Source organism: Lissotriton helveticus, chromosome 10 (genome assembly GCF_964261635.1).
Source record: "Lissotriton helveticus chromosome 10, aLisHel1.1, whole genome shotgun sequence".
In the NCBI taxonomy this organism is placed as follows: Eukaryota; Metazoa; Chordata; class Amphibia; order Caudata; family Salamandridae; genus Lissotriton; species Lissotriton helveticus.
Genome location: NC_136071.1, coordinates 436255569 through 436280705, shown reverse-complemented (window position 1 = coordinate 436280705; position 25137 = coordinate 436255569). Strand labels below are relative to the sequence as shown.

The 25137-nt window shown below is 47.1% G+C and overlaps 1 protein-coding gene across 4 annotated transcripts in view; it reads right to left on the bottom strand.

The window, feature by feature from the left end:
* The window catches only part of CFAP70 (cilia and flagella associated protein 70), a 1288671-nt gene that overhangs the window by 1134836 nt on the left and 128698 nt on the right, over positions 1-25137 (bottom strand). The window lies entirely within an intron of this gene.

Genomic DNA, 25137 nt, shown 5'->3' with positions numbered 1-25137 from the left:
CACTTTTAAAAATACAGTGTTTAACTAGAAACAGCAAACAAATTTCTGAGTGATGCTTGTCCCACTTGTGCATCAGTCTGCGCATCAGAATCCAAACAGTAATGGCGTGTAAACGTATGCACTGAACGCCAAGTAGCTGCTTTACATATCTCTGACATAGCTACATTTCTAAGGAGAGCTGTGGTAGCAGCTTTCCCTCTCGTAGAATGAGCCCTAGGTCTACCTGATAAAGACTTGTGGGCTAGCTGATAAGCCAGTAAGATACATGACACTATCCATCTAGAAATGGATCTCTTGGATGCTGCCAAACCAGTATTGGTAGGACCATAGTTCACAAACAAACGGTCCGTGTGTCTCAAAGACTTTGTTTTATCTAAGTAAAATTTCAAAACCCTCTTTAGATCCAGTGAATGCAAAGTCCGCTCAGCAGGACTCGAAGGGTTTGGAAAAAAAGTAGGCAATGTAATGGATTGGTTCACATGAAAATCCGACACCACCTTTGGTAGAAAAGCAGGATGAGTCCTAAGCACCACTCTGTTTCCATGAAAAACTGTGTACGGTTCCTTGCAACACAGAGCCTGAATTTCGCTCACTCTACGAGCAGAAGTGATGGCTACCAGGAATGCTACTTTCCAAGATAAGTGTTGCAAAGAAGCTTTATGTATGGGCTCAAATGGTGGACCCATCAACTTAGTCAATACCACATTAAGCTCCCAAGGTGGAGAAGGAGACCTGACTGGAGGAAACACCTTCCTTAAACCCTCTAGAAAATCCTTCACCACAGGCATCCGAAAAAACGATATCTGTGTTGGTGATTTTCTATAAGCAGTTATTGCAGCAAGATGGACCTTGATAGAGCTAAACTGCAAACCAGACTCAGCAAGGTAAAGAAGATAAGGCAAGACCACCTGTTCTTGACCATGAATAGGGTCAAGACCCTTACTCTGACACCAGAGGTAAAAGCGTTTCCACTTAAATCCGTAGGATTGTCTTGTAGAAGGGCGCTTTGCCTCCTTAAGAATGTTCATACACTCCGGATTCAGCTGTAAATGTCCGTACTGGATGACTTCAGGAGCCATGCTGCCAAGCGCAGGGAGGGCAGATTGGGATGAAACACTCGCCCCTGCTGCTTGGACAGAAGATCCGGACGACAAGGCAATCTCCTGTGTGGTCTGATTGACAACTGAAGGAGATCTGGGAACCACCACTGGCGTGGCCACTCCGGGCAAATCAGTATCATTCTGGAGCTGGTCTTGTACATCCGGTTGATCACTGCTGGTATCAAAGGTGTCGGTGGAAAGGCGTACAGCAAGTTTTGACACCAGTCTATCAAAAGGGCATTCCCTTGAGACCCTTTCTGGGAAAACCTGGACGCGAAGACGGGGCATTTTGTGTTTGCCGCGTCTGCGAACAGATCGATGTCTGGTGTTCCCCAAGCCTGGAAAATGCTGTGCGCGACGTCTTCGTTGAGAACCCAGTCGTGCGCTTCGACGAAGTCTCTGCTGAGACCGTCCGCCTCTGAGTTGAGACTCCCTGGTAGGTGAACTGCTGTTATGGACAGGTCCCATGCAAGTAGCCAATGCCAGATGGTCTGGGCTTCTATGGACAGCGTCCAGGATCTGGTACCCCCCTGCTTGTTTAGATAATACATTGTTGTTGTATTGTCTGTTTGCACCAGAAGGGACCGAGTCTGCAAAGATGGAGCCAGAGACTTGAGAGCAAGATGGACCGCTCTGAGTTCGAGTAGATTGATGTGATATCCTTTCTCGAAGTCTGACCATAGCCCTTTGTACCTGAAGAGGGCCCATATGTGCCCCCCAACCAAGGAGAGAGGCATCTGTGATTAGAGACTGCGTTGGTGGGTCCTGATGAAAAGGAACTCCCTTCATCAAGTGTGCCTTCTTCATCCACCACCGAATGGAATCTCTTGCCGACTGTTGGAGATGAATCCGATCCTCCCAGCGTCCCGTCCTCTGTTTCCATTGATCTTCCAGACACTGCTGCAGAGGACGCATCTGCAAACGTGCGTTTGGCACGATGAATATGCATGATGCCATGGACCCCAGGAGAGAAGATACTTGCTGAACTGTCGGACATGCATACTGGAGAAGCACGCACTTCGCCTTGATAGATGACCATCTCTCCTCCGAAGGACACACGTTTTCTTTTTGTGTGTCCAGCTGCGCACCCAGGTAGTGGATCTTCTGGGTGGGATTCATTATGGACTTCTTGTAGTTGACTTGCAGACCCAACTTGCACATGAGTTGGAGGCATATCGATAGATGTTCTTCTAGTAGAGATGGGGATGAACTCTTCAGAAGCCAGTCGTCTAAGTACGGATATATGAAAATCCGTCTCTTTCGAAGACACGCTGCCACTACCGCCATACATTTTGAAAATGTCCCGGGAGCTGATCTCAGGCCAAAAGGGAGGACTGAGTACTGGTAATGATGAACCCCTACCTGGAACCTGAGGAACTTGCGAAGCTTTCTGGATACCGGAATATGAAAGTACGCATCTTTCAGATCTATGGAGCACATCCAATCCCCTTGGTGTAATTGAGGGAAAATCTGATGAAGAGCCAGCATTCGAAATTTCTCCTTCCGAATGAATTTGTTCAATATCCTCAGATCCAGAATGGGTCTGAACTCCGTCGCTGGACCTTTTTTCTGAACGAGAAAAAATCGAGAGTACAAGCCTTGACCTCTCTGTTGAGATGGTACTGGTTCTATGGCGTTCTTCTTCAGAAGGACGTCCACTTCCTGTTGCAAACTCCATATATTCCACTGAACCATCTTTAGAGGGCGAATGACAGGCGGGGGCTTTTTGAATCTCAAAAGGTATCCGCTCTGTATAATACTCAGCACCCATCTGTCCCGTGTGATTTGTTTCCACTCGTCCAGATACCACACAATACTTCCTCCAACCGGAGTGGCACACGGTTGTGGAGGAAGCATCCGTTCATTGTTTTTGAGGCTGCTTGGTAGCAGAGGATTGCTGCCTGTTTCCATTGCCTCTGCCTCGTCCAGGTCGACGCTGTTGGAATTGCGACCTCTGTTGAGTCTGGCCTTGATTTTGCGAGGACCAATTCGACTGTTGGCCCCTCTGCTGAAAAGATCTTTTGTCAAAGGGACGAAAATTACCCCGAAGTCTAAAGTCTTTTTTCTTTTCAAGACCGACGGCCTTTAGAGTGTCCAACTCCACTTTCATTTTAGACATTTCGTCGTCAGCGTGAGAGCCAAACAGAGTCGAACCATTAAAAGGTAAATTGACCATTTTTCTCTGCGCCTCTGGCTTTAATCCCGTAAGGCGAAGCCAAGCTGTACGTCTAGCACAAACACCATGTGCATAGCCGTGGGCTGACAGATCCGCCGCATCAGCAGCTGCGCTTATACTCTGGTTAGCCACCAATCCTCCTTCTTCTACTATTTCCAGGAAGTCTTTCTGATCCTCCTTAGGGAGTTTATCAGCAAAACGAGCCACTGAGTCCCAGAGCAGACGATCATAGCGGCCCAATAAGGCTGACGCACTGGCCACTCTCATGACCGAACCTGAGGTGTTGCACATTCTTCTCCCCAAGGAATCCATACTCTTACTATCCTTTTCAGGTGGAGCAGAAGAGGTAGATGCCGCGGAATGTGCTTTTCTGACTGCCGCCACAATAAGTGAATCTGGAGGAGGGTCAGAACGCAAAAATAAAGGATCCTCTGCTGGAGCCCTGTACTTCTTAGCAATCCTAGAAGGACCAGAACCCACCGTGGCCGGAGTTAAGAATGTTCTCATCGCTGGTTCTATCAACCCGGGCACTAACGGCAGAAGAGGCCTACTAGTCGTCTTGTGATGTAGTGTTTCAAAGATGACTGAAGTTGCTATTTGAGGAACTGCCATCTTGATCTTGAACTTATTCGCCCCACGACACAACACATCATTAAATGTGCCCAAATCATCCACTGGAGACACTCTGGACGGAGGAGTAGATGAGATTGTGGGAGAATAGTCTCTATATGAAGATCTTAAAGAAGACTTAGAAGACGTAGAAGATGAAGAAGGAGTCCTACTCCGCCTCGGAGGAGTTGCAGATCGCTGCCTCCTTCGCTCCCTTGAACGTGATTTCTCTCTCACTGCGGACCTTGAGCGTGATCTTCTATGCAGCTCCGTGTGAGGGACCGGAGCCCTCATCCCCATTAGACCTGCCTCAGGACGCATCTTCCAATGTCTCAGGCTTTCCAGCCACCTCGGAGACAAGTTAATAGGACGTCCAACACGCTCAGGTGAAGCCTCAGGTGACACCTGTACAATATTCAATCCAGTTGAAGACTTGGAGGCTCCGGAAACTACACTGTGCTCAGAAACCAATGAGCCAGATGGAGACCGCTGCCTAGGCACCAATTGTCGATCATCCGACACCTGCCCTGAGGTCGAGCCCGAATGAGCCACCACAGACGAGTCCTGGTGCACTACCTCCTGCCCCACCGCAGACCTGTAGTCTTGCTGGTCTCGCGGAGAAGACAAATGTTCTGGACTAATGTCTGACCTCGACAAAGACCTAATTGAGGTCCGAGAGGCCGGTCTGGATAGTCTCGACGCCGACCCGTGTTCAGGTAGGGGAGACCTAGACCCTCCATGCTTCGAGCCCGAAGCAGACTTCGACATCGACTTATGTCGCGATGGAGACCTCGATCTTCTCTTTTTAGGTCTCGACGTCGACTCCTTCGACGTCGTCCTTTCTCTCGACGTCGATCGTCTCGACCTCGGCCTATCCTTCGACGGCGACACTCCATCCTTCGACGTCGACACTCCATCCTTCGACGTCGACACACCATCCTTCGACGCCTCCTTCGACGTCGGACGCCTCTCTTCCCTCGACGTCGACTTCTCACGAGTCTTCGATGTCGTCTTTACAGCAATCGACACCAGATGTCTCGACGTCGAGAAAGATTTCGACGGCGACCGCTTAGACGCTGAACCTTGCCTCACCGGCGAAGTCCTCGACGTCGACGGAGCCCTCTTCGACGCCGACAACGATCTGGATCTCGACGTCGACCACACTTTTTTTGACGGCGACGCTCCCTGGAGTCGAGTTTTCTTAGATCTACCTTCTGGAGACGCTGATCTTCGACGTTTAGGATGAGAAGATGGCTTAGTAGATGATAATAAGCCCTTGGAACTCTTCTCACCACGGTTTTCTCTCTCCAGGAGGCCCAGCAACCTCATTTTCTCCCTTTCTCTTAAGGTTCTACTGGAAAGGTTGAGGCAGTGATAACAATCTTCCACCTTATGAGAAGCTGGAAGACACACCACACAAACAGAGTGTGGGTCCGTTTTTGACATCTTCTTCCCACAGGAAGGATATTTGTAAAATAAAGGTAGCATTCTGACTAAAAAAATACCAACAGTTAGTCAGAACAGGATAGAAAACACCACCAAAATAATCTTTTGTCAAAAAAAGGTAAGAAAAAACCAACTTCTGACAGAAAAATACTACAAATGAGCAGAGCTCAAGTTCCAGGTTCCTCACAGAACAAGCCGGAAAAAAGAACTGACCTAACTGTCACCTGTGGTGCATGATGGGAACAGAGTTCTCCTAGAGGCCTTAAAGGCAAAGTGTGCAGATTCTCTGGGGCCTTAAAGGCAGGGTGCCAGTCTGATTTTCTGTACACAGACAATTTTTCATATGCAGCCTTTTTAGGCTAATAACTGTTTACAACAGGTTCTTTGATGAAAATAAAAGTTTTCATGGTTATGAAATGCATTTTGGGCTCATGCCTGTTTATTGCATTTATATATAGCATATTTTCATGCTTCAGAACTTATGTAATGTTGGTTTTATTAGCCTCTGTATATATGTTAGGCTGCATATTATGGTTATTATACATTTATATGTGTATAATTAGTTTAGTACTATGTACTTTTTGATATTTTTACACATATATATGTATATTGTTATGTGTTCCGGGTTCCCGCTCATGGGCGGAGATAATTCAGTGCTTATGACTATTAATGAGTATCCCCTGGAAGAGAAGTGACGACTACTACAACTGTGCACAAGAGCACGTATTGTTCTTCTTTATTAATTGTTTATTGCTGATGTCGATTATGTTGTACTCATCCCCTATCCACTTCTCTCCCTCCCCTCCCTCTCCCCTCCCTGCTTCTCAGCTACCTCGCCTGCCAATGGATGTAAGTGCAGGGTGTTGTAAATCAAAAATCAATAACAACTGTTACACTCCTAAAGTACTTATGCAGCACCTCAAAGAAGTACTACAGTGAAAACACAACACAAGAAAAATCCCACACCCATTTAGACAAATAGAGTAAAATGTAATAAATTATTTGAGACCAAAACAACCAAAAATCAATAGATAGAAAAGGAGATATGCAATTTTAAAGATTTAGAATAGTGCCTAATCACAAAGTGCCAACTGTGGTTGTCTGGTTGCGCCGGGTAAGATAAAGTCGCAAGTTCAGGCCGACCACAATGGACGGATATAGGGACCAAGTTAGACCACTGAACAAAGTGCCTAAAATCCTGGCTGCAAAGTTTGGGAGATCCCGCGTCGAGGATGCATTGCCCAGTGGCAGTTCCGAGAGGCTGTGGTTTGCTACGCGAGGTCCTTTGTCCTGTGTTGGAAATGTGTAGCGCCGCGACGGATCGAATGAGGCTGTCGACTGTGCTTGTAATGCAAGGTCCTGTGTCATCATCAAGGATTTCCCCGATGGGGGGCTAGCTATGCAAAGTCCTGCATTAGGGATGCGTCACGCAACGGCGGTTCTAAGAAGCTGAATGGCTGTTATGCTATGTCTTGCATTTGGAGTGTGCCACGCAGTGGCAGTTCCGAAGCAGGGCTGAGAAGAGATTAATTGTGTTTCATGTTTCTGCCCAAGAGACCACAACTAGGCTGGCAGAACACCTTCAGGCCCATGTTCAATGGTCCCGGACTGGGATGGCACCATTCGGTGGGCAAAACTTACAGAAGGCAGAGCCCAGGTGCTGGGTTCAAGATTGTTGGATCATTTTCTGTCCCTGAGGCTCTGATCAGGAGGCCAGCGAACTAGTCCTTGGAGTCACCCTGATCGACCTGGGTTCAGGTCCAGTCCTTTTCACTCAGGCAGCAGAGTAGCATGGCAGCAAAGTTGCAGTCCTTCTTGCGGCAGAGCAACACAGCAGCCCTTCTGAGCCTTCCACAGGTCCCAAGGTGTACTAAAGAGTTGGGTTTGAGGGTCCAATATTTATTCTTGGTGCCAGCTTAGAAGTAGGAGAAAGTTCTGGAGAGTTTCCACCCCCAGAAGTGTTTGGAATTTCCTGCCACCCTGCCCTGGCACCAGCTTGTCTGGCGCCACAACAGACTATTGGCAAAACCTTTGTGCATGTGCTCAGGCAAAGTCTTTGCGGATGGTAAAGTGTAGTTGGTGACAGCTCCACCTCCCCATCAGGTCAGAGTTGGCTCATCCTGCCAACACCTATTCCCCCTTTGTCTCACTGTCCGAGAGTGATATGCAAAGACCAACTGCAGCCACACAGAGTCTTGCGACCCAGGATATAGGCTGCAGGCACCAATTGGTTAGGACAGGAAAATGTCAACGTTCTAAAAGTGACATTTTTAGAAGTGTGACTTAAAATCCGACTAGACCATTAAAGAGGGATTTAAATTACAATTCTTGGCACCAAACTCCACATTCCATACTTTTGTCAAGGCATGTAAAAACTATAAGTAATTGCAGAAAGGTTAATGATGCACTTACTTATAGGCAAAAGGGACACACATCTTTCAGCCCCTACCTGCCTAGTCAACTTCCATTTTCTAAAGGCTAGGACCTGCCTCAGCCTAACATTCAAGGCCCACCTCCTTTTATAAACGCCTTATATCCAGCAGTAAGGCTGAAAATGCCCCCCATAACTTGACTCCTTTAGATGATGCAAATTATATATCTTGCACAAGTCTCCTGTATCACTTCTCCTGGAGCCCTCTTTTGCTAAGAGCTTTACTGTTTGTTTCTGTGCACCACGGACAATCTTTGGAGTTTTACCTCTACGGGAGTGTCCAGGGGTACCTTATCAAGGAGATAAGCCCATCGACCATCATACTTCTCTTGCAGCAGGTAATAATTTACTATGCTCCTTAAGGAGCGATATTCAGCTCTAAGGAGACTAAAACAATAATTAAGTAGCTGCTGTTTGTATATAAATCGTACACTAGTAAGGCCCAATTCTAACCTCGGGGCACTAGTTAAGGAACCTCTTGGCAGGCCAAGCCACATTTCCATATATTAATTTCTATGTTCTGCACCCTCCTCAAATGTTTTACCAGCAGTACCTCACATCCACACGGCAGCAGACTAACAATGTTGGCATTATAAGTCTCTCTTAGGCACTTTAATGGACTTATGGTACAAAGCTAAGTCCATCCTATCTAAAGCATCTTCAATAGCCTTAACTTGTGTTTCCTGGAGGTCAATATGAGGCGTAAAGTTATGGTTATATTTAAAAAGAAGTCCAAGATGGCAATATTCCTTTACCACCCCTCTGCTGAGACACCACTTAGCCGCCACTTAAAGCTTTTATTCTGGGCCCTCCCTTTCTTTTGGTTTTTGCCGTATCTATTTGCAGGTCATTGGACTTACAGTATTCCGCAAACCATTCAATTGCCTCCGAAGGGCAAATAGAGTAAGATCCAACAAAACCCTATCATCTACATAAAAAATTACTGAGATTGACTCGTTGCCTTCTTTTCGTGGAAAGGATCAAGCCTGATTTAATTCTACAATGGCATTTGCAATACATATAGAGAACAGGAGAGGGGCCATCATACACCCCTGCCTTAATCCATTAGGGGTGGCAATTTTTCCAGACAGTGCTCCATTACCCCCTAGTTCAACCCTGGTCCATGAGCCTTCGTGTATTTGGATAATCAGCTTTAAAAAACCTGGAAGGCACCCTCATTTCCTAATTTTCTCCCAAAGGCTTATTTATAGTGTCAAACGATGTTTATATTTCTATATATGACACATACTGAGGTTGTTTCTTTTAAACAGCATATTTTTCAGTCAAAAGATTTAATATTAGACAGCTGTCCATTGTTAAATAGCCTTTGTGAAAGCCCATTCGGACCTTAGGTACGATATTAGTGTTGCTTACCCAATTTTGCAACAACCGCAGGAGATGTTTAGCATATACCTTACTGGGGATATTCAGCAGTGTATTTATACGGTAACTCAACGGCAGGACCCACTTCCTCTTTATGTACAGAGGGACCCTAATACTACCTTACAGGTTCTCTGTATCTAATGACTGCAGATTATTGCTCCAAACACCGCTGCCAGGGCTTGAGCCCACAAACCTGGATTGAGTTTAATTATGTCAGAGGAAAGGTCATCGAGACCCTGGGCCCTAGAGGTGTTGAAAACCTGCATTAGAGACATCCATGGGTGCATCAATAATGGCAGCTGAAGTTGTGGCACCTCCTTTAACTATTGCTTTTGTAACTTCTCGTTTTCCTCCGGTATGAGATCGGGGGATGTATGACATTACAACGCATGCTTTTACATCGCATGCTTTTACAACGCTGTTTTTACAACGCATGCCATTGCAACGCATAGTGCTTTTAGGCGCTGGATAGTGAATTGTTTAATTTACTATTCCAACTCCAGTCCCCGTGGATAGTAGGGAAGGTGTTGGATAGTACATTAAACACATTCCCTATCCTAGAGCGCCCACCAGCGCAATGCGTTGTAATGGTTTGCGTTGTAAAAGTTGCGTCGTAAAGGCACTGCGTGGTAAAGGTTGCGTTGTAAAGGATGTTTCCCGAGATCGATCAATAAAGATATGTCATGCAACATTTGGCGCTCATATGCTTAAAGACGATAACGAATTTGAGGCTTTGACTGATGTGGCTTCCATGGATTCAGCTCTATAACCCAAATGATCTATGCACTTGCCATCTCTATCAAGAGGTATGGAGGAGGGTGGTATTGGATTTTTTTTACCTGTGCTGAGCTGTAGATGCTATGACAGAATCAGGTTTAGGGTAGCCCGCAAGGTAGCAAGGGCTGTGTCTGTACCCCCGCATTTCTTCTCCAAAAAAGGCACCATTGACAGTACTGTAGACAGTGTTTTCATTAATTTAAGGCCTTTTGATCAGACAAAATGCAGTATATGAACAGACCTGGTTGCTTTATGTAACTGCTCCTTGAAGTGATATAGAAAGCACTGTTGCTCTTCTGAGGTCATTGGAAGGTTGACCTTTTAATCAGGTCAATCCATTAGAGCATGGAAATGGGGTACGTCCTCTGGAGGCGAGTCTGGTTAGATCTGTCACCTTCTGGTGAGTCTGGTTGAACTTGTCACCTTCCTGAGGTATTACATAACCATCCCATTCATCTGGACCATCATTGTTTGGTAATTCTCCCTCCTCCTTTAGATCAGAAGGTGAATAGAAGAATTCTTGTCTCCCATATCTTTATGAGTTAGCAGGACTTGTTCTAGTTACTGTATTTGGTAGTTGTTCACTTGGAGGCTAAGGTGGTGGAGGTGGTATGAGAGGTGGTGGGGGTAGCAGTGATGGAGAAGATGGAGGCAAAGATGAGGCATGCCTGGGATGACTAGCCGGCTGCTGAGGAGAATGTCTCTGAAAGGACTCCAAGATCTAGTGCATTGCCATTAATAGCCCAACAGATACCTTGTACAAATCATGTTGTGCCTAGCCATGACAATGCTGATAGTGTTGACAAGTATGATCACCAACAAAAGTTGGGAACTGATCTTCATAGTTTTGAAAAGTAGCCTCCTCATTCATTGTGTCTCCTTCAAATTATGGCAAGTAGCCAACCGGTAGGGTTATAACCAGTCTGTAAAACCATATTGGTAGCTGCATTTGCCCTCCAATTCTGAGCCTAGAATGTGCTCTGGAAGGTTTGCCTTTACTTGAATAGGTGAAAAGGTGACTGGTTTGGGAAAAATTGTCATTGGTGTTTTGGTGTCAATGGGCTTGATGTGGGTTCGATGTCGATGGAGTTGAATTCAGGATCAAGGACATTCTTGGGTGGGGTTGTTGAGCTCAAAGTTGATGATAGGTCTGGTCTTTGATAGTGGTCTTGACATTGGTGTCCTGGTCGTTGACAGTGGTCAACGACGGTGACCCTGGAGTTGTTGTTGATGACAGTGGATTTTTCAACATCAACAAGGATGAAGACACCTGTAGAGGTTGAAAGTTAGTCAGAGGGGTCAGCAAGCTTGCTTTTGCACAGTGTTTTGCACAGGCTGGCTATGATCATGCTTGGAGATTTTTCTGCGGAAGTTCCATTCTTTTTGACTGAGAAGGCGGCTGAAGGCACTTTAAGTTGAAGGTCCAGCTCAGGAAAATTTGTATGCTTTTATTTTATTGAACCATCATCGTGGAAGTGCTTGGAGGAGCACTTTTAGTGGAATGATCCCACGAAGATGGGGCTTCCTTCTTAAAAGAAGGTATATTTTTTTATTTCTAATAGAATAAGAATTCTCTTTATTCAGCTGTGAACAGCCATAAAATCATACAAGATGTGCAAAAAAAGCAATAAAATGCATACAAGTCATTAAAGCATGCAAGTCAAATACATAAAATTATCAGGTTTGGGATATTAATGACCAACAATCAGGATAAAAACTGGTTGAGATTTAAAAAAAAAAAACGAAATTAAAAGAGAGTCAAGTGCTGATTCATCGATTTCCTGAAATTAAATCTAAAATCATTGACCTCTTGGAGAAGACTGCTGCTTTAAGAAACAGAATCACGTGACCACATTTCATCATTTCATCATCATTTGTAAATGACATGCTTACATACAAAGCCGTAGATTCCTAAACTTCCAAAAATGGTATGAGTAATTTTTTGGTATACATTTTATAATATTCACAGAAGAAAAGGAAATGTACCATAGTTTGTTTATGCAAGTTAAAACATGGGCATTCTCTAGAGTTGAGCTGGGGTTAGTGTCCAGCCAGAAAACAAAGTGAATATTTAATACTACCAGCCCAGAAGCTGAACAATAAAAGACTATCCCACCTCTTATTAGTGTTCTGCTGGTAGTTGGTAGCGATATCCCCGACATTAAGATATAAATAATGCTTAACACTCGACTTGTTCTAGCAGCAAGACTTGCACTTGCTTTCTAACAGAGGCTGCATGCGGTGTTCTATCTAAAAACATATCAGCAAATCCAATGGCTTCCAGATAGTTTTTGACGCACGCTAGCCAGGGGATCGAAAGACCCTTATAGCAAGCTAAGAAGTCTAAAACTATCTTTGTAATTAATTTTGATTCTTCTGAGCTCCAGATCGAAAGCCACAAGAGGATTGGCCAGCTACTGATAAAGTCGCTTAGAAAGTGCTGGAGGTTGACAGGGGGGCTGACAGTCCCCCTGACAAAATCGATTTTCCTCCTTTTTGAGGGTAGCCGAGTCACCCAGGCCCCATATGCCTGCCCCATAAGTTGCTATAGGGACACACTGTGCTGAATATATTTGCAAGGGAGGTGTGAGAACCCTCTCTCCCTTGGGTGATGGGAGACTTAACAGTGAGCCAACAGCCCTGGAAAACTTGCTCCTACTTTGTGCTGAAAGTGATCCCCCAGGTAAGAGAAGGACGTGGTGCTCAACAGCACTTCCTTACCCACCGTAATAGTTAATGGTTGCATGTGCTTTGGGCCCCGGAAGCTTGTTTCCTTCCCAGTGTAAGAATTGGCTTTTGTAGTCTGGTCTGCCCTGTTCCCATGATGCACTGGGCCAGGGACAGACTAATTTGCATACAGCCAGGTTCTGAAACTGGGATGGTGCAATGAGCTAAAAAACGGTGTTGGATCTAGCCCTGATCTCTTGACTGGGTGAGAGTATTCTGCTTAATTCAGAGACTCTGTCCATCACCACCCCTTGTTGTAAATATTTTTGTCCACCCTAAGCGTGGAAGGGTATACTCAGATGTGAGTCCCTTGCTCATTGCACCATCAGGATTCAAGCAAGCCGGGCCGAAGACGGCTGAAATGCCAGAAACCGGTCCCCGGAAGCTTGTTTCCTTCCCAGTGTAAGAATTGGCTTTTGTAGTCTGGTCTGCCCTGTTCCCATGATGCACTGGGCCAGGGACAGACTAATTTGCATACAGCCAGGTTCTGAAACTGGGATGGTGCAATGAGCTAAAAAACGGTGTTGGATCTAGCCCTGATCTCTTGACTGGGTGAGAGTATTCTGCTTAATTCAGAGACTCTGTCCATCACCACCCCTTGTTGTAAATATTTTTGTCCACCCTAAGCGTGGAAGGGTATACTCAGATGTGAGTCCCTTGCTCATTGCACCATCAGGATTCAAGCAAGCCGGGCCGAAGACGGCTGAAATGCCAGAAACCGGTCCCCGGAAGCTTGTTTCCTTCCCAGTGTAAGAATTGGCTTTTGTAGTCTGGTCTGCCCTGTTCCCATGATGCACTGGGCCAGGGACAGACTAATTTGCATACAGCCAGGTTCTGAAACTGGGATGGTGCAATGAGCTAAAAAACGGTGTTGGATCTAGCCCTGATCTCTTGACTGGGTGAGAGTATTCTGCTTAATTCAGAGACTCTGTCCATCACCACCCCTTGTTGTAAATATTTTTGTCCACCCTAAGCGTGGAAGGGTATACTCAGATGTGAGTCCCTTGCTCATTGCACCATCAGGATTCAAGCAAGCCGGGCCGAAGACGGCTGAAATGCCAGAAACCGGTCCCCGGAAGCTTGTTTCCTTCCCAGTGTAAGAATTGGCTTTTGTAGTCTGGTCTGCCCTGTTCCCATGATGCACTGGGCCAGGGACAGACTAATTTGCATACAGCCAGGTTCTGAAACTGGGATGGTGCAATGAGCTAAAAAACGGTGTTGGATCTAGCCCTGATCTCTTGACTGGGTGAGAGTATTCTGCTTAATTCAGAGACTCTGTCCATCACCACCCCTTGTTGTAAATATTTTTGTCCACCCTAAGCGTGGAAGGGTATACTCAGATGTGAGTCCCTTGCTCATTGCACCATCAGGATTCAAGCAAGCCGGGCCGAAGACGGCTGAAATGCCAGAAACCGGTCCCCGGAAGCTTGTTTCCTTCCCAGTGTAAGAATTGGCTTTTGTAGTCTGGTCTGCCCTGTTCCCATGATGCACTGGGCCAGGGACAGACTAATTTGCATACAGCCAGGTTCTGAAACTGGGATGGTGCAATGAGCTAAAAAACGGTGTTGGATCTAGCCCTGATCTCTTGACTGGGTGAGAGTATTCTGCTTAATTCAGAGACTCTGTCCATCACCACCCCTTGTTGTAAATATTTTTGTCCACCCTAAGCGTGGAAGGGTATACTCAGATGTGAGTCCCTTGCTCATTGCACCATCAGGATTCAAGCAAGCCGGGCCGAAGACGGCTGAAATGCCAGAAACCGGTCCCCGGAAGCTTGTTTCCTTCCCAGTGTAAGAATTGGCTTTTGTAGTCTGGTCTGCCCTGTTCCCATGATGCACTGGGCCAGGGACAGACTAATTTGCATACAGCCAGGTTCTGAAACTGGGATGGTGCAATGAGCTAAAAAACGGTGTTGGATCTAGCCCTGATCTCTTGACTGGGTGAGAGTATTCTGCTTAATTCAGAGACTCTGTCCATCACCACCCCTTGTTGTAAATATTTTTGTCCACCCTAAGCGTGGAAGGGTATACTCAGATGTGAGTCCCTTGCTCATTGCACCATCAGGATTCAAGCAAGCCGGGCCGAAGACGGCTGAAATGCCAGAAACCGGTCCCCGGAAGCTTGTTTCCTTCCCAGTGTAAGAATTGGCTTTTGTAGTCTGGTCTGCCCTGTTCCCATGATGCACTGGGCCAGGGACAGACTAATTTGCATACAGCCAGGTTCTGAAACTGGGATGGTGCAATGAGCTAAAAAACGGTGTTGGATCTAGCCCTGATCTCTTGACTGGGTGAGAGTATTCTGCTTAATTCAGAGACTCTGTCCATCACCACCCCTTGTTGTAAATATTTTTGTCCACCCTAAGCGTGGAAGGGTATACTCAGATGTGAGTCCCTTGCTCATTGCACCATCAGGATTCAAGCAAGCCGGGCCGAAGACGGCTGAAATGCCAGAAACCGGTCCCCGGAAGCTTGTTTCCTTCCCAGTGTAAGAATTGGCTTTTGTAGTCTGGTCTGCCCTGTTCCCATGATGCACTGGGCCAGGGACAGACTAATTTGCATACAGCCAGGTTCTGAAACTGGGATGGTGCAATGAGCTAAAAAACGGTGTTGGATCTAGCCCTGATCTCTTGACTGGGTGAGAGTATTCTGCTTAATTCAGAGACTCTGTCCATCACCACCCCTTGTTGTAAATATTTTTGTCCACCCTAAGCGTGGAAGGGTATACTCAGATGTGAGTCCCTTGCTCATTGCACCATCAGGATTCAAGCAAGCCGGGCCGAAGACGGCTGAAATGCCAGAAACCGGTCCCCGGAAGCTTGTTTCCTTCCCAGTGTAAGAATTGGCTTTTGTAGTCTGGTCTGCCCTGTTCCCATGATGCACTGGGCCAGGGACAGACTAATTTGCATACAGCCAGGTTCTGAAACTGGGATGGTGCAATGAGCTAAAAAACGGTGTTGGATCTAGCCCTGATCTCTTGACTGGGTGAGAGTATTCTGCTTAATTCAGAGACTCTGTCCATCACCACCCCTTGTTGTAAATATTTTTGTCCACCCTAAGCGTGGAAGGGTATACTCAGATGTGAGTCCCTTGCTCATTGCACCATCAGGATTCAAGCAAGCCGGGCCGAAGACGGCTGAAATGCCAGAAACCGGTCCCCGGAAGCTTGTTTCCTTCCCAGTGTAAGAATTGGCTTTTGTAGTCTGGTCTGCCCTGTTCCCATGATGCACTGGGCCAGGGACAGACTAATTTGCATACAGCCAGGTTCTGAAACTGGGATGGTGCAATGAGCTAAAAAACGGTGTTGGATCTAGCCCTGATCTCTTGACTGGGTGAGAGTATTCTGCTTAATTCAGAGACTCTGTCCATCACCACCCCTTGTTGTAAATATTTTTGTCCACCCTAAGCGTGGAAGGGTATACTCAGATGTGAGTCCCTTGCTCATTGCACCATCAGGATTCAAGCAAGCCGGGCCGAAGACGGCTGAAATGCCAGAAACCGGTCCCCGGAAGCTTGTTTCCTTCCCAGTGTAAGAATTGGCTTTTGTAGTCTGGTCTGCCCTGTTCCCATGATGCACTGGGCCAGGGACAGACTAATTTGCATACAGCCAGGTTCTGAAACTGGGATGGTGCAATGAGCTAAAAAACGGTGTTGGATCTAGCCCTGATCTCTTGACTGGGTGAGAGTATTCTGCTTAATTCAGAGACTCTGTCCATCACCACCCCTTGTTGTAAATATTTTTGTCCACCCTAAGCGTGGAAGGGTATACTCAGATGTGAGTCCCTTGCTCATTGCACCATCAGGATTCAAGCAAGCCGGGCCGAAGACGGCTGAAATGCCAGAAACCGGTCCCCGGAAGCTTGTTTCCTTCCCAGTGTAAGAATTGGCTTTTGTAGTCTGGTCTGCCCTGTTCCCATGATGCACTGGGCCAGGGACAGACTAATTTGCATACAGCCAGGTTCTGAAACTGGGATGGTGCAATGAGCTAAAAAACGGTGTTGGATCTAGCCCTGATCTCTTGACTGGGTGAGAGTATTCTGCTTAATTCAGAGACTCTGTCCATCACCACCCCTTGTTGTAAATATTTTTGTCCACCCTAAGCGTGGAAGGGTATACTCAGATGTGAGTCCCTTGCTCATTGCACCATCAGGATTCAAGCAAGCCGGGTCGAAGACGGCTGAAATGCCAGAAACCGGTCCCCGGAAGCTTGTTTCCTTCCCAGTGTAAGAATTGGCTTTTGTAGTCTGGTCTGCCCTGTTCCCATGATGCACTGGGCCAGGGACAGACTAATTTGCATACAGCCAGGTTCTGAAACTGGGATGGTGCAATGAGCTAAAAAACGGTGTTGGATCTAGCCCTGATCTCTTGACTGGGTGAGAGTATTCTGCTTAATTCAGAGACTCTGTCCATCACCACCCCTTGTTGTAAATATTTTTGTCCACCCTAAGCGTGGAAGGGTATACTCAGATGTGAGTCCCTTGCTCATTGCACCATCAGGATTCAAGCAAGCCGGGCCGAAGACGGCTGAAATGCCAGAAACCGGTCCCCGGAAGCTTGTTTCCTTCCCAGTGTAAGAATTGGCTTTTGTAGTCTGGTCTGCCCTGTTCCCATGATGCACTGGGCCAGGGACAGACTAATTTGCATACAGCCAGGTTCTGAAACTGGGATGGTGCAATGAGCTAAAAAACGGTGTTGGATCTAGCCCTGATCTCTTGACTGGGTGAGAGTATTCTGCTTAATTCAGAGACTCTGTCCATCACCACCCCTTGTTGTAAATATTTTTGTCCACCCTAAGCGTGGAAGGGTATACTCAGATGTGAGTCCCTTGCTCATTGCACCATCAGGATTCAAGCAAGCCGGGCCGAAGACGGCTGAAATGCCAGAAACCGGTCCCCGGAAGCTTGTTTCCTTCCCAGTGTAAGAATTGGCTTTTGTAGTCTGGTCTGCCCTGTTCCCATGATGCACTGGGCCAGGGACAGACTAATTTGCATACAGCCAGGTTCTGAAACTGGGATGGTGCAATGAGCTAAAAAACGGTGTTGGATCTAGCCCTGATCTCTTGACTGGGTGAGAGTATTCTGCTTAATTCAGAGACTCTGTCCATCACCACCCCTTGTTGTAAATATTTTTGTCCACCCTAAGCGTGGAAGGGTATACTCAGATGTGAGTCCCTTGCTCATTGCACCATCAGGATTCAAGCAAGCCGGGCCGAAGACGGCTGAAATGCCAGAAACCGGTCCCCGGAAGCTTGTTTCCTTCCCAGTGTAAGAATTGGCTTTTGTAGTCTGGTCTGCCCTGTTCCCATGATGCACTGGGCCAGGGACAGACTAATTTGCATACAGCCAGGTTCTGAAACTGGGATGGTGCAATGAGCTAAAAAACGGTGTTGGATCTAGCCCTGATCTCTTGACTGGGTGAGAGTATTCTGCTTAATTCAGAGACTCTGTCCATCACCACCCCTTGTTGTAAATATTTTTGTCCACCCTAAGCGTGGAAGGGTATACTCAGATGTGAGTCCCTTGCTCATTGCACCATCAGGATTCAAGCAAGCCGGGCCGAAGACGGCTGAAATGCCAGAAACCGGTCCCCGGAAGCTTGTTTCCTTCCCAGTGTAAGAATTGGCTTTTGTAGTCTGGTCTGCCCTGTTCCCATGATGCACTGGGCCAGGGACAGACTAATTTGCATACAGCCAGGTTCTGAAACTGGGATGGTGCAATGAGCTAAAAAACGGTGTTGGATCTAGCCCTGATCTCTTGACTGGGTGAGAGTATTCTGCTTAATTCAGAGACTCTGTCCATCACCACCCCTTGTTGTAAATATTTTTGTCCACCCTAAGCGTGGAAGGGTATACTCAGATGTGAGTCCCTTGCTCATTGCACCATCAGGATTCAAGCAAGCCGGGCCGAAGACGGCTGAAATGCCAGAAACCGGTCCCCGGAAGCTTGTTTCCTTCCCAGTGTAAGAATTGGCTTTTGTAGTCTGGTCTGCCCTGTTCCCATGATGCACTGGGCCAGGGACAGACTAATTTGCATACAGCCAGGTTCTGAAACTGGGATGGTGCAATGAGCTAAAAAACGGTGTTGGATCTAGCCCTGATCTCTTGACTGGGTGAGAGTATTCTGCTTAATTCAGAGACTCTGTCCATCACCACCCCTTGTTGTAAATATTTTTGTCCACCCTAAGCGTGGAAGGGTATACTCAGATGTGAGTCCCTTGCTCATTGCACCATCAGGATTCAAGCAAGCCGGGCCGAAGACGGCTGAAATGCCAGAAACCGGTCCCCGGAAGCTTGTTTCCTTCCCAGTGTAAGAATTGGCTTTTGTAGTCTGGTCTGCCCTGTTCCCATGATGCACTGGGCCAGGGACAGACTAATTTGCATACAGCCAGGTTCTGAAACTGGGATGGTGCAATGAGCTAAAAAACGGTGTTGGATCTAGCCCTGATCTCTTGACTGGGTGAGAGTATTCTGCTTAATTCAGAGACTCTGTCCATCACCACCCCTTGTTGTAAATATTTTTGTCCACCCTAAGCGTGGAAGGGTATACTCAGATGTGAGTCCCTTGCTCATTGCACCATCAGGATTCAAGCAAGCCGGGCCGAAGACGGCTGAAATGCCAGAAACCGGTCCCCGGAAGCTTGTTTCCTTCCCAGTGTAAGAATTGGCTTTTGTAGTCTGGTCTGCCCTGTTCCCATGATGCACTGGGCCAGGGACAGACTAATTTGCATACAGCCAGGTTCTGAAACTGGGATGGTGCAATGAGCTAAAAAACGGTGTTGGATCTAGCCCTGATCTCTTGACTGGGTGAGAGTATTCTGCTTAATTCAGAGACTCTGTCCATCACCACCCCTTGTTGTAAATATTTTTGTCCACCCTAAGCGTGGAAGGGTATACTCAGATGTGAGTCCCTTGCTCATTGCACCATCAGGATTCAAGCAAGCCGGGCCGAAGACGGCTGAAATGCCAGAAACCGGTCCCCGGAAGCTTGTTTCCTTCCCAGTGTAAGAATTGGCTTTTGTAGTCTGGTCTGCCCTGTTCCCATGATGCACTGGGCCAGGGACAGACTAATTTGCATACAGCCAGGTTCTGAAACTGGGATGGTGCAATGAGCTAAAAAACGGTGTTGGATCTAGCCCTGAGCTCTTGACTGGGTGAGAGTATTCTGCTTAATTCAGAGACTCTGTCCATCACCACCCCTTGTTGTAAATATTTTTGTCCACCCTAAGCGTGGAAGGGTATACTCAGATGTGAGTCCCTTGCTCATTGCACCATCAGGATTCAAGCAAGCCGGGCCGAAGACGGCTGAAATGCCAGAAACCGGTCCCCGGAAGCTTGTTTCCTTCCCAGTGTAAGAATTGGCTTTTGTAGTCTGGTCTGCCCTGTTCCCATGATGCACTGGGCCAGGGACAGACTAATTTGCATACAGCCAGGTTCTGAAACTGGGATGGTGCAATGAGCTAAAAAACGGTGTTGGATCTAGCCCTGATCTCTTGACTGGGTGAGAGTATTCTGCTTAATTCAGAGACTCTGTCCATCACCACCCCTTGTTGTAAATATTTTTGTCCACCCTAAGCGTGGAAGGGTATACTCAGATGTGAGTCCCTTGCTCATTGCACCATCAGGATTCAAGCAAGCCGGGCCGAAGACGGCTGAAATGCCAGAAACCGGTCCCCGGAAGCTTGTTTCCTTCCCAGTGTAAGAATTGGCTTTTGTAGTCTGGTCTGCCCTGTTCCCATGATGCACTGGGCCAGGGACAGACTAATTTGCATACAGCCAGGTTCTGAAACTGGGATGGTGCAATGAGCTAAAAAACGGTGTTGGATCTAGCCCTGATCTCTTGACTGGGTGAGAGTATTCTGCTTAATTCAGAGACTCTGTCCATCACCACCCCTTGTTGTAAATATTTTTGTCCACCCTAAGCGTGGAAGGGTATACTCAGATGTGAGTCCCTTGCTCATTGCACCATCAGGATTCAAGCAAGCCGGGCCGAAGACGGCTGAAATGCCAGAAACCGGTCACCGGAAGCTTGTTTCCTTCCCAGTGTAAGAATTGGCTTTTGTAGTCTGGTCTGCCCTGTTCCCATGATGCACTGGGCCAGGGACAGACTAATTTGCATACAGCCAGGTTCTGAAACTGGGATGGTGCAATGAGCTAAAAAACGGTGTTGGATCTAGCCCTGATCTCTTGACTGGGTGAGAGTATTCTGCTTAATTCAGAGACTCTGTCCATCACCACCCCTTGTTGTAAATATTTTTGTCCACCCTAAGCGTGGAAGGGTATACTCAGATGTGAGTCCCTTGCTCATTGCACCATCAGGATTCAAGCAAGCCGGGCCGAAGACGGCTGAAATGCCAGAAACCGGTCCCCGGAAGCTTGTTTCCTTCCCAGTGTAAGAATTGGCTTTTGTAGTCTGGTCTGCCCTGTTCCCATGATGCACTGGGCCAGGGACAGACTAATTTGCATACAGCCAGGTTCTGAAACTGGGATGGTGCAATGAGCTAAAAAACGGTGTTGGATCTAGCCCTGATCTCTTGACTGGGTGAGAGTATTCTGCTTAATTCAGAGACTCTGTCCATCACCACCCCTTGTTGTAAATATTTTTGTCCACCCTAAGCGTGGAAGGGTATACTCAGATGTGAGTCCCTTGCTCATTGCACCATCAGGATTCAAGCAAGCCGGGCCGAAGACGGCTGAAATGCCAGAAACCGGTCCCCGGAAGCTTGTTTCCTTCCCAGTGTAAGAATTGGCTTTTGTAGTCTGGTCTGCCCTGTTCCCATGATGCACTGGGCCAGGGACAGACTAATTTGCATACAGCCAGGTTCTGAAACTGGGATGGTGCAATGAGCTAAAAAACGGTGTTGGATCTAGCCCTGATCTCTTGACTGGGTGAGAGTATTCTGCTTAATTCAGAGACTCTGTCCATCACCACCCCTTGTTGTAAATATTTTTGTCCACCCTAAGCGTGGAAGGGTATACTCAGATGTGAGTCCCTTGCTCATTGCACCATCAGGATCCAAGCAAGCCGGGCCGAAGACGGCTGAAATGCCAGAAACCGGTCCCCGGAAGCTTGTTTCCTTCCCAGTGTAAGAATTGGCTTTTGTAGTCTGGTCTGCCCTGTTCCCATGATGCACTGGGCCAGGGACAGACTAATTTGCATACAGCCAGGTTCTGAAACTGGGATGGTGCAATGAGCTAAAAAACGGTGTTGGATCTAGCCCTGATCTCTTGACTGGGTGAGAGTATTCTGCTTAATTCAGAGACTCTGTCCATCACCACCCCTTGTTGTAAATATTTTTGTCCACCCTAAGCGTGGAAGGGTATACTCAGATGTGAGTCCCTTGCTCATTGCACCATCAGGATTCAAGCAAGCCGGGCCGAAGACGGCTGAAATGCCAGAAACCGGTCCCCGGAAGCTTGTTTCCTTCCCAGTGTAAGAATTGGCTTTTGTAGTCTGGTCTGCCCTGTTCCCATGATGCACTGGGCCAGGGACAGACTAATTTGCATACAGCCAGGTTCTGAAACTGGGATGGTGCAATGAGCTAAAAAACGGTGTTGGATCTAGCCCTGATCTCTTGACTGGGTGAGAGTATTCTGCTTAATTCAGAGACTCTGTCCATCACCACCCCTTGTTGTAAATATTTTTGTCCACCCTAAGCGTGGAAGGGTATACTCAGATGTGAGTCCCTTGCTCATTGCACCATCAGGATTCAAGCAAGCCGGGCCGAAGACGGCTGAAATGCCAGAAACCGGTCCCCGGAAGCTTGTTTCCTTCCCAGTGTAAGAATTGGCTTTTGTAGTCTGGTCTGCCCTGTTCCCATGATGCACTGGGCCAGGGACAGACTAATTTGCATACAGCCAGGTTCTGAAACTGGGATGGTGCAATGAGCTAAAAAACGGTGTTGGATCTAGCCCTGATCTCTTGACTGGGTGAGAGTATTCTGCTTAATTCAGAGACTCTGTCCATCACCACCCCTTGTTGTAAATATTTTTGTCCACCCTAAGCGTGGAAGGGTATACTCAGATGTGAGTCCCTTGCTCATTGCACCATCAGGATTCAAGCAAGCCGGGCCGAAGACGGCTGAAATGCCAGAAACCGGTCCCCGGAAGCTTGTTTCCTTCCCAGTGTAAGAATTGGCTTTTGTAGTCTGGTCTGCCCTGTTCCCATGATGCACTGGGCCAGGGACAGACTAATTTGCATACAGCCAGGTTCTGAAACTGGGATGGTGCAATGAGCTAAAAAACGGTGTTGGATCTAGCCCTGATCTCTTGACTGGGTGAGAGTATTCTGCTTAATTCAGAGACTCTGTCCATCACCACCCCTTGTTGTAAATATTTTTGTCCACCCTAAGCGTGGAAGGGTATACTCAGATGTGAGTCCCTTGCTCATTGCACCATCAGGATTCAAGCAAGCCGGGCCGAAGACGGCTGAAATGCCAGAAACCGGTCCCCGGAAGCTTGTTTCCTTCCCAGTGTAAGAATTGGCTTTTGTAGTCTGGTCTGCCCTGTTCCCATGATGCACTGGGCCAGGGACAGACTAATTTGCATACAGCCAGGTTCTGAAACTGGGATGGTGCAATGAGCTAAAAAACGGTGTTGGATCTAGCCCTGATCTCTTGACTGGGTGAGAGTATTCTGCTTAATTCAGAGACTCTGTCCATCACCACCCCTTGTTGTAAATATTTTTGTCCACCCTAAGCGTGGAAGGGTATACTCAGATGTGAGTCCCTTGCTCATTGCACCATCAGGATTCAAGCAAGCCGGGCCGAAGACGGCTGAAATGCCAGAAACCGGTCCCCGGAAGCTTGTTTCCTTCCCAGTGTAAGAATTGGCTTTTGTAGTCTGGTCTGCCCTGTTCCCATGATGCACTGGGCCAGGGACAGACTAATTTGCATACAGCCAGGTTCTGAAACTGGGATGGTGCAATGAGCTAAAAAACGGTGTTGGATCTAGCCCTGATCTCTTGACTGGGTGAGAGTATTCTGCTTAATTCAGAGACTCTGTCCATCACCACCCCTTGTTGTAAATATTGGGCCACAAGTAGGCCTGGACTGTAAATTATGTTCCGCTCGCGGAATTTGGGTAATTTCGTGTGCAGCGGAGAACGCAAAATTGCCCAAAATTACACAATCCGCGGCTTTGCGGAATTTTTTGCTTGTTCGCACTTTCAAAATGCGTGTTCGCAAGATATTTCTCCCCGAGCACGCACACAGCGTTCGCGAACAGGAAAAAAGCATTGTGAGCGGGCCAAACAAGCAATTCCGCGTGTTCGCTGAACTTTTGCGTGATCGTGGAGATTTTTTACTGTTTTGCTGAATTTTGCGTAGCGCAACTACGCAAATTCCACCCACCCCTAGCCACAAGTCATTATGAAAGTCTTAGTAAAAATAAATCCAGATTGGTCATAAAATTGACAAAAGAGTGCACTAGATGACGCAAGGCTTTGGGGGTGCAAACAATTAACACAGCGTCATCACATGACAGTAAAGCTGGTAGAGGGGCACCATTCACCATGGGCATGTCTGGGGTTCACTTACTAAGCTACTTTCTAAGAACATTTCTGTACAAAATAAAAAGAAGTGGGGCTAAAATGCACCCCTGGCGAACCCCCCCCCCCGACAAATACTAGATTTGTCAGTGAGTTCTCCTTTGTTCCCAAACCGGACTCTTGCCTTAGTGTCCGTATGCAAGGAGACCAGAAAGTGGACTAGGGACGGATCCATTTGCAGATTAGTGAGAGATTGCCACAGCTGAGCCTGATAAACACTTTCAAAGGCCATTGTCAGATCCAGGAAGGCTAGATATCGTACAGACTGCTTGGCCACCTTGTATTTCCCAATGATCAGGTTTAAGTTGAGTTATTGATTGATCGTCCCTATACCACTGCGGAATCCATATTGACATTTATTTAACATGTTATTTTCAGTGACCCAATCTACTACTCTTATACAGGACTCTGCCTAAAATGTTGGCTGGTATATCTAAAAGGGAAATCAGACGATAACATTAGGCTCCGCACTGTTGCCCTTTTTAAAGTTCAAGACTATGACTGAGGAAGCCCAGGAGCAGTGAATCAATGACCTGTAAAGGCTGTTTGCCAACAGTGGGGCCCAAAGATCCATGTTACACTTAATAATGTCAATCAGGGCACCATCCGAGCCAGGTGCTTTCCTTCCTGCACTGTCCTGGATGGCGGCCTTCACTTCCTGTAAAGAAATGGATGGGAATTATGGAGCCTCCCTGGGACGTAGCTGCAAACCGATCAAACTGGCGTCAGAATTAATTTTTCCAAAGTGTGACACCCGGCCCTCCCCACTTATGTGACAACTAACTGCGGATCCAGCTTGATCTAGGGAACGCATACAAGAGACAGCCTTCCAGAATGACGTGCTATCCTTTGTGTGAGAAGTGTCACTTAGAGGGGACCACGGCTGGGAGATGACTACTTTCCTCTTCCTATTAATAGTTCATTTATAGGGTTTGCGCTGAGTGGCCAC